The sequence below is a fragment of the Sinocyclocheilus rhinocerous genome, unplaced genomic scaffold (genome assembly GCF_001515625.1).
Source record: "Sinocyclocheilus rhinocerous isolate Xijiao unplaced genomic scaffold, SAMN03320098_v1.1 scaffold1310, whole genome shotgun sequence".
Classification (NCBI taxonomy): Eukaryota; Metazoa; Chordata; class Actinopteri; order Cypriniformes; family Cyprinidae; genus Sinocyclocheilus; species Sinocyclocheilus rhinocerous.
The window spans coordinates 626,637-634,867 of NW_015635534.1; the positions used below are offsets into that span (position 1 = coordinate 626,637).

At 34.7% G+C, this 8,231-nt stretch overlaps 1 pseudogene; it reads left to right on the plus strand.

Moving 5' to 3' along the window:
• Positions 1–2,424: 2,424 nt before the first annotated feature.
• LOC107747160 (vacuolar protein sorting-associated protein 54-like) overlaps positions 2,425–8,231 on the plus strand; it is a 20,066-nt pseudogene continuing 14,259 nt past the window's right edge.

The window sequence follows — 8,231 nt, forward strand, 5'->3', positions numbered from 1 at the left end:
GAAGTGAGAGAAAAGTGTTTATAACATTTGAAATATGGATATTTTTCTTACAAAAATGCATGGATTTGCTACAGGAGGCCTTTATTCACCCCCCGGAGTCGTGTGAGGCACGTTTTATTACGGATGGATGTGCTTTATTGGACTTCTTTTGGACTGTTGAAACAAACACCCACCCACTGCCATTATAAAGCTTGGAAGAGCAAGGATAATTTTTTTATATAACTCCGATCGGATTCATCTGAAAGAAGAAAGTCATATACACCTAGGATGCCTCGAGGGCGAGTAAATCATGGGCTAATTTTAATTTTTGGGTGAACTATCCCTTTAAATAGGGCAATGTTTGAGGGGACAGCCATTTATAGTGCTGTCCGAAACCTTAGTGGACGTTATCGAGTGCACTCGTTCAATCCCACAATGCACAGCAATAACAAGTGTACAACTGATGTATGGCCAACAGCTAGAGAATACCCATAATGCACTGCGAGAGTCGCGCACTGAATGAATTCCCGCGTCTCTCCAGAAGATGAATCATCCATCCATTCATTTTACAAAGTGCTCGTCCACTGCGTCATACAATACAGATATAAATTCATTGTAAATTGATTATTAAATAGATGTTTGAGGGGACAGCCATTTATAGTGCTGTCCGAAACCTTAGTGGACGTTATCGAGTGCACTCGTTCAATCCCACAATGCACAGCAATAACAAGTGTACAACTGATGTATGCTCAAATGCTAGAGAATACCCATAATGCACTGTCAATTTACATAATCCATCCATTCATTTTTACAAAGCGCTCATCCTCAGCATACAGCGTAATACAACACAGGTATAAATTCACTGTAAACTGATTATTCAATTGTTTAATTAGGGTTTATACATCATTTCCATGACAGAGTTCAAGATAAATCCTTTCATCTTACTACTGGAGCTAACAGTGTGCCGGTTTTAAATGATTATTAAACAGCAGCACAAACTATGCAAAAGCAGCAGTCTTTCCTGTGCACTCAGTGTCACTCGTTTTCATTCACTCCTTCAAGTGAACTGTATGAGTGGTCTAGTGCAGGGAATAGTGAATGAGGGTATAGGGGGTGATTTCGGACTCAGCCTGTGTGTGTTTAAGACTCATACTGTACAAGCTGCTCCTCTGCCAACACACACATTCAGCTCTGATCTTCCCACAAGCCATCTGTTCTCTGTCTGACTGGATGCTGTTCACTGTACGTTCAGTAGTTTACTGTTTAAAAGCCACTGCGCTTGAGCTGTCCTGCTCGTGCCATAAAAACAATGTTATGTTAGGAATCTGTACGAATGCACTTCAGTGGGTGTGTGAACCTGTTTTCTGAATTCATTTACTTTCATTTGTGCTTGTTTTAAACTGCCATAGATTATCACCTCCAAAAATACCAATGATTTTCATCAACAATGAGTTTGAAATTAGGTTATTGTATTATATTATGTATATAGTATTAAAGCGGTATTGTTGTTGCATTTTCTCAGAAATGTTTTTGTATCATTCTTAAAGAATAAAGTTATAGATCATATTTCAATTAAACATTGAGCACGTCTTCCACCTATTTTTAAAAATTATATATGGTCAGACAGACATTATATAGAAAGAAATATAGAGAAAAAGAGCTGAATGAATGAAAATACACAATAAAAAATGAATGAATGAGAATAATGAATAAAATGTGACAGAAAAGGCAGAAAACAATGAATGAAAGAAATGAATCAGAACAAGTTACTGTATGTATTACTTTAGCAACAAAGAACATAAAGACAATAAATAAAATAAATATCCTAAGAGGGTTATTCATTAAATGGACTAAAGTGTATTATATTATATCATAGTTGAAAACTGTATTGTTGTTGTTGCATTTTCTCCGAAATATTTTTGTATTGTTCCTAAAGAATAATGTTAATAGCTCATACTTCACCTATTTATTTTATTTTATTTTATTATTTAGAAAAGAAATAAGAAAAGAAAAGCCGAATGAATGAACAGAAATACATAAATTGCAAGCACAAAAATGAATGAAGACAGAACGAATAAAAGAAAAAAAACAACCAATAAAATAAAGAACGAAAATAAGTTATCAGTTCTTTAAAGAATTCAAATATTTGTCGATATCTTTCTTGAAAATAGAAAAAGTAGGTATTCTTTTATTTTAAAGAAGGTACATTTATGAATGTACGTTACATGTAACTTTACGAGGAACAATAATAAAATAATACAATAATTATAAGCTCAGTATGAAAATTGTCTATTGTCAAAAAGTATCCAAAATCACGCATTTTTGGCTAATACAAAAGTTAAAAAAAAAAAATCTCAAACAATGAATCGAAAGACTTTATGACGGAGTGAGATCCGTCTTGTACGCGTTGACAAGTGTAAACCGGAAGTCTCTGGGTTTCGCGCGCAGTGCATTATGGGCCGGTGGCCGGCTGACCGCAGCCGAGTGAGTGATCTGATACGTCTGTGAGGATGTGAGTGGGATCTGACGATATTATGATCGCCTGGAGCTGCTTTATTTCATATAACAGGTACTTGAGAGGCGCTGCGGTGTTTGTGAGTGTGTGAGGCGCGGAAGCGGATGTTTATTATGATTAGCGCTCAGGCTAACAGCGGCTCATTACGTGGAAGCGTACAATAACAAACCCAACACACCAAACTACTCAATCTGCTGTAAAAACCATCAGAAATCACTCACGCGTGCTGTTAAACTGTGTCATTAGACGTCTATGCGTCAGTTAAAGCGAATGCGATGGAGTTATTGGCGCTGAGGTGATTTGTGTTGCTCTTAACAGGTGATTTTATCATTAATTATTATGTCTAAATAATCATACATCATGTTCTGCATCTGTGAAATAGCATAAAGCTAAGGTTTGTCTCTCCACATCACTTTTATAGTGATTAAAATAAGATAATCAGCGGGGTTGAGCTGTCATTCATGGGTTTCTGAGTAAAGAAGCATCTATAAAGACTCATAAATATAAATATACATAGTTAATAGTTGTTTGAATGAAGTGAGAGGCTTCATTGTGAGTTGATTTGATCAGCTCTCAGCTGACTGATGCTGCACTTCATCTGTCATCATGTGTCCTCTGTCTTGTCAATTAAAAATCATGAATTATTCGATATGTCAGTATTTAGTGTTGGAGTGCATTTGGACACATTCAGTGCACTTGCATTTAATTATTTGGAAATTTCTTGGTTTCGTGCTAGAATCCCTGTTAATTTGGGCTGAAAGACATTGACATATACTGTATATAGGTCACAATGCCTAAAAAACACAGATGAACTTTCTATATAAAGTATAGTTTTGTATGTATTTGTGGAGTGAAATTTGATTAACATTAATCAACTGAATCTTGCAATCATTTCCAGTTGACATTTAACCCCAAATTCAAAGCTAAATATAAATAGATAAAATAAAACTTAAAACTTAAAAATTTAAAATGTCAAATTAAATTATTTCCAAGAAATACGGCTGTTTGAGAAAAAATTGTGTCAGTTATGATCAAAAAATAAATAAATACTGAATCCTGCAAACATGTCCAAGTGACATTTAACCCAAAATTATATGTAAAGATTATTTTTGGATGGGATTTAATTTATAATTTAGGAAAATGTTTTATGAAACTGTTTTTTTAATTTATGTAAAATTTTATATATATATATATATTAGTGCTGTCAAACTATTAATCGTGATTAATCCCATCCAAAATAAAAGATTTCTTTACATAATATATGTGCGTGTACTGTGTTTATTTATTATGTGTATATAAACACACACACATACAGCATATATTTTGTAAATATTAACATGTATTTACATATATATATTTATATTCATATAATTTATGTAATATATAAATATATTTAATATATAAACGTAACCTATTTGTCTTAAATATATACATGCATGTGTGTGTATTTATAAATAGGTTTTGGCCAAAAAATACTGCAGTTTGTTTAGTTGTGTATTTTTTGTACATTTTTATCATTTTTATTGTAATTAATTTAATTATTTACTTATTTATTTTTTGCCTAACTGAGAATTTGTAGAAAAATGTGCTCAGTTGTCATAAAAATACTGTCACAATGCCAAAAAAACATGAATCCGTTGATTCTTGCAAACACCAACCCAGCTGATATTTAACACCCCCCCCCTCCCCCCCTAAAAAAAAACATTCATTTTCTTTACATAGGCATGGTTTTGTATTTGTTTTTAATCTTTGAGTGAAACATGAGTAAGTTCTTGCCAAGCGTCTGTGAGACTCACTCATGGCTGGCGTGGGCCTTGTCTCGCAGCAGTCTTTATAGAGCAGCTTGGGCTCTTCCTGAAGTCAAACCGCAGCACGCTCAAGTCAAACCTCAGCGCTTGCCTTTCTCGCTCTGAATGATTAGAAAGCAGACGCGTGCCGAGCAGATCTCCCCTGCACACTAGTCCAGGCTCAGTTTGCCGTTTTCTCACTATCTGCTCACTCAGGTGTGAAATCTGATTAAACAGCTAGAAGTGATTTCAGATGGCTGCACACACAGCTGCAGGATGTTAGTTAGGGCTGTGTGTGCATCTCAATTCATCTTCCTCTTTAACTGTTTTTTTAATTTATGTAAAATTTTATATATATATATATTAGTGCTGTCAAACTATTAATCGTGATTAATCCCATCCAAAATAAAAGATTTCTTTACATAATATATGTGCGTGTACTGTGTTTATTTATTATGTGTATATAAACACACACACATACAGCATATATTTTGTAAATATTAACATGTATTTACATATATATATTTATATTCATATAATTTATGTAATATATAAATATATTTAATATATAAACGTAACCTATTTGTCTTAAATATATACATGCATGTGTGTGTATTTATAAATACATAATAAATAAACACAGTACACACATTATGTAAACAAAAACTTTTATTTTGGATGCGATTAATCGCGATTAATCGTTTAACAGCACTTTTGCAAACACCAACCCAGCTGATATTTAACACCCCCCCTCCCCCCCTAAAAAAAAGCATTCATTTTCTTTACATAGGCATGGTTTTGTATTTGTTTTTAATCTTTGAGTGAAACATGAGTAAGTTCTTGCCAAGCGTCTGTGAGACTCACTCATGGCTGGCGTGGGCCTTGTCTCGCAGCAGTCTTTATAGAGCAGCTTGGGCTCTTCCTGAAGTCAAACCGCAGCACGCTCAAGTCAAACCTCAGCGCTTGCCTTTCTCGCTCTGAATGATTAGAAAGCAGACGCGTGCCGAGCAGATCTCCCCTGCACACTAGTCCAGGCTCAGTTTGCCGTTTTCTCACTATCTGCTCACTCAGGTGTGAAATCTGATTAAACAGCTAGAAGTGATTTCAGATGGCTGCACACACAGCTGCAGGATGTTAGTTAGGGCTGTGTGTGCATCTCAATTCATCTTCCTCTTTACGGTTTTCACTCTGACTCACTTGTTTTTGTGCTCGGTGTGAGTGGAACAGATATTTTGCTGATTATATTAAAAACGCGACTGTCAAGGGGAAATTTGAATGAATCTCTAGTTTTTTTTTTGTCATGTTTAAAACTGTTTTCCATCATTCAACTGATACATTTAGTATTACACAGCTGTTTTAAACCAATCCGACATTAGTTTGAAGGGAAATCTAGTGCTTTTCCTCTAAAGGACAGGTACTTCCTGTGCTGTGTGTTCTTGCGCTCTCCTTCCAGTCAGCCTCGTATGTGAGGGATCCGCAGTGATGTCCTCCAATCAGGGTTCGTCTCCGGTCGCTCAGTCCAGCTGCCCCAGTGATGGGCTCTTCAGGAAGCCCAGGGCCTCTTCGATGGCCCCCAGACACTATCGGCCGCCGCCGCCGCGCTCCTTACCAGACGTCTGCCCTAAAGAGCCCACCGGTGAGAGACCAGCCTCCTTCTGCTTAGAAAGACCACTTTATACGCTTGTGGAGAAGTTAATTGTAATTAGATGTTTTTTAGTTATTGTTCTGTATAACTGCAGTGTTATTATTGTATAATTAATTACTATATCATATATACTATAGCTTTTTGTTAATACTTTGAATTAGATTTGACTTTTTTTATGTTCTGTTTTCAGTTTAATTTCAGTTAAAGTTTGATTAACTTTGTTGAATTATTTTCTGTTATTTTAGCATTTAAAGCAAACTAAATGAAAATGGGAAATGTTGCCTTGGCAACTAGCTGAAATAAAATAAGTTAAAGATTTTAACACTTAATTTTATTTCAATTAAAGTTTCTTTTATTTCAAGTAATAAATGCGCTTTTTTTAATGGTTTTTGTTTACTTTAGTCAGTCCAAAAACCACTAACGCCAGTTTAAGTTATTTTTATTTTATTTTATTTTATTATAATAGCTCTGCGTAACTGTCTGTCTAAAAGCCTTCAAAGCCTTTTTAAAAAAAAAAGTAAATAGTAAACGAGTCTTCCTGACCCCCTATCGTCGTCTGTACAGGTGAGGGTCGTGCTCTCTGTGACGGGCCGTCCGTTGTGGCCGACCAGCACCGCTGGACTGTGTATAACTCTAAAGTGAACCTCCCCGCGGCCCTGAACGACCCCAGGCTGGCCAAGAGAGAGTCGGACTTCTTCACTAAGACGTGGGGCCTGGCCTTCACCGAGACCGAGGTCATGCCTTCCTTCTACCTGCCCAACATCAGCCGAGAACACTTCAGCTCCTACCTGCAGGAGACGGCTCAGGTGACAGCAGCGTCTGAATTATTCACACAGACTGCCTTCTGAAACCGACATCGACACGGTCATAACGACGGTCATCACGCCTCATAATGTGACGGATTTGCCAGTGATTTGTGTCTGTGACGCTCTAACAAGCACCAATGTCTTATTAACCGAAACTATTCAAATCATTTTTTTATAATCTAAATAAGGCTGAAATAAAATATGGATGGAAAAACTTAAAATGAAAAAATTTAATAAATTAGAAACTGAAATAAAATTACATTGTATAAAATTTGAATTGTTTCCTTGGTACTGCAAAAATGCATCTAATTTGAAGTACTAAAATTACGACGTGGGGCCTGGACTTCACCGAGACCGAGGTCATGCCTTCCTTCTACCTGCCCAACATCAGCCGAGAACACTTCAGCTCCTACCTGCAGGAGACGGCTCAGGTGACAGCAGCGTCTGAATTATTCACACAGACTGCCTTCTGAAACCGACATCGACACGGTCATAACGACGGTCATCACGCCTCATAATGTGACGGATTTGCCAGTGATTTGTGTCTGTGACGCTCTAACAAGCACCAATGTCTTATTAACCGAAACTATTCAAATCATTTTTTTATAATCTAAATAAGGCTGAAATAAAATATGGATGGAAAAACTTAAAATGAAAAAATTTAATAAATTAGAAACTGAAATAAAATTACATTGTATAATATATAAATAATACCACCAATAATCATAACCAACATATGGCACACACAAATGTTGAGTAAAATTAAAATTGTTTCCTGGGTAACTAACTTAAGTCAGTTGAAGGACTAAAATTGAAACTAAAATTGAAATGAAAATAAAGCAAAGCAAAATAAAAATATTAAAAAAGAAGACTAATAAAAATGACAAAAGCATATTAAATTACTAAAAGTTAAACTAATGTAAAAGGGTAAAAGCTTATTCATAATATTAGTGCATGCTATAATAATGTACGAATAATACTAGAATAACAACCAACAAACCGCACACAAATGGATTAAAATAGATGATTTTAAAATCAGCTTTGTTGCTGTCTATGTAGGCATCTCACTAGGGTTGTTAGTAATCTGAGAGCTGAAATAAAATATGGATGGAAAAACTTAAAATGAAAAAATTTAATAAATTAGAAACTGAAATAAAATTACATTGTATAAAATTTGAATTGTTTCCTTGGTACTGCAAAAATGCATCTAATTTGAAGTACTAAAATTACTAAAGCTGCATTAAAAATAAATTAAAGCTAAATAGAAATATAAAAAACTAATACAAATGACAAAAGCCCATAAAATTAAAAAAATTCAAATGAAAATAAAAGCTGAAATTATAAAAATAAAGCTTATTTAAAAGTATCTAAAAAATACCATAATAATATAGAAATATTACTTAAATAATACTGTCACTAAACACTACCAACATATGTTGCACACAAATACTAGGTAAAATTATTTGCCTTGGTTTTATATATATATATATATATATATA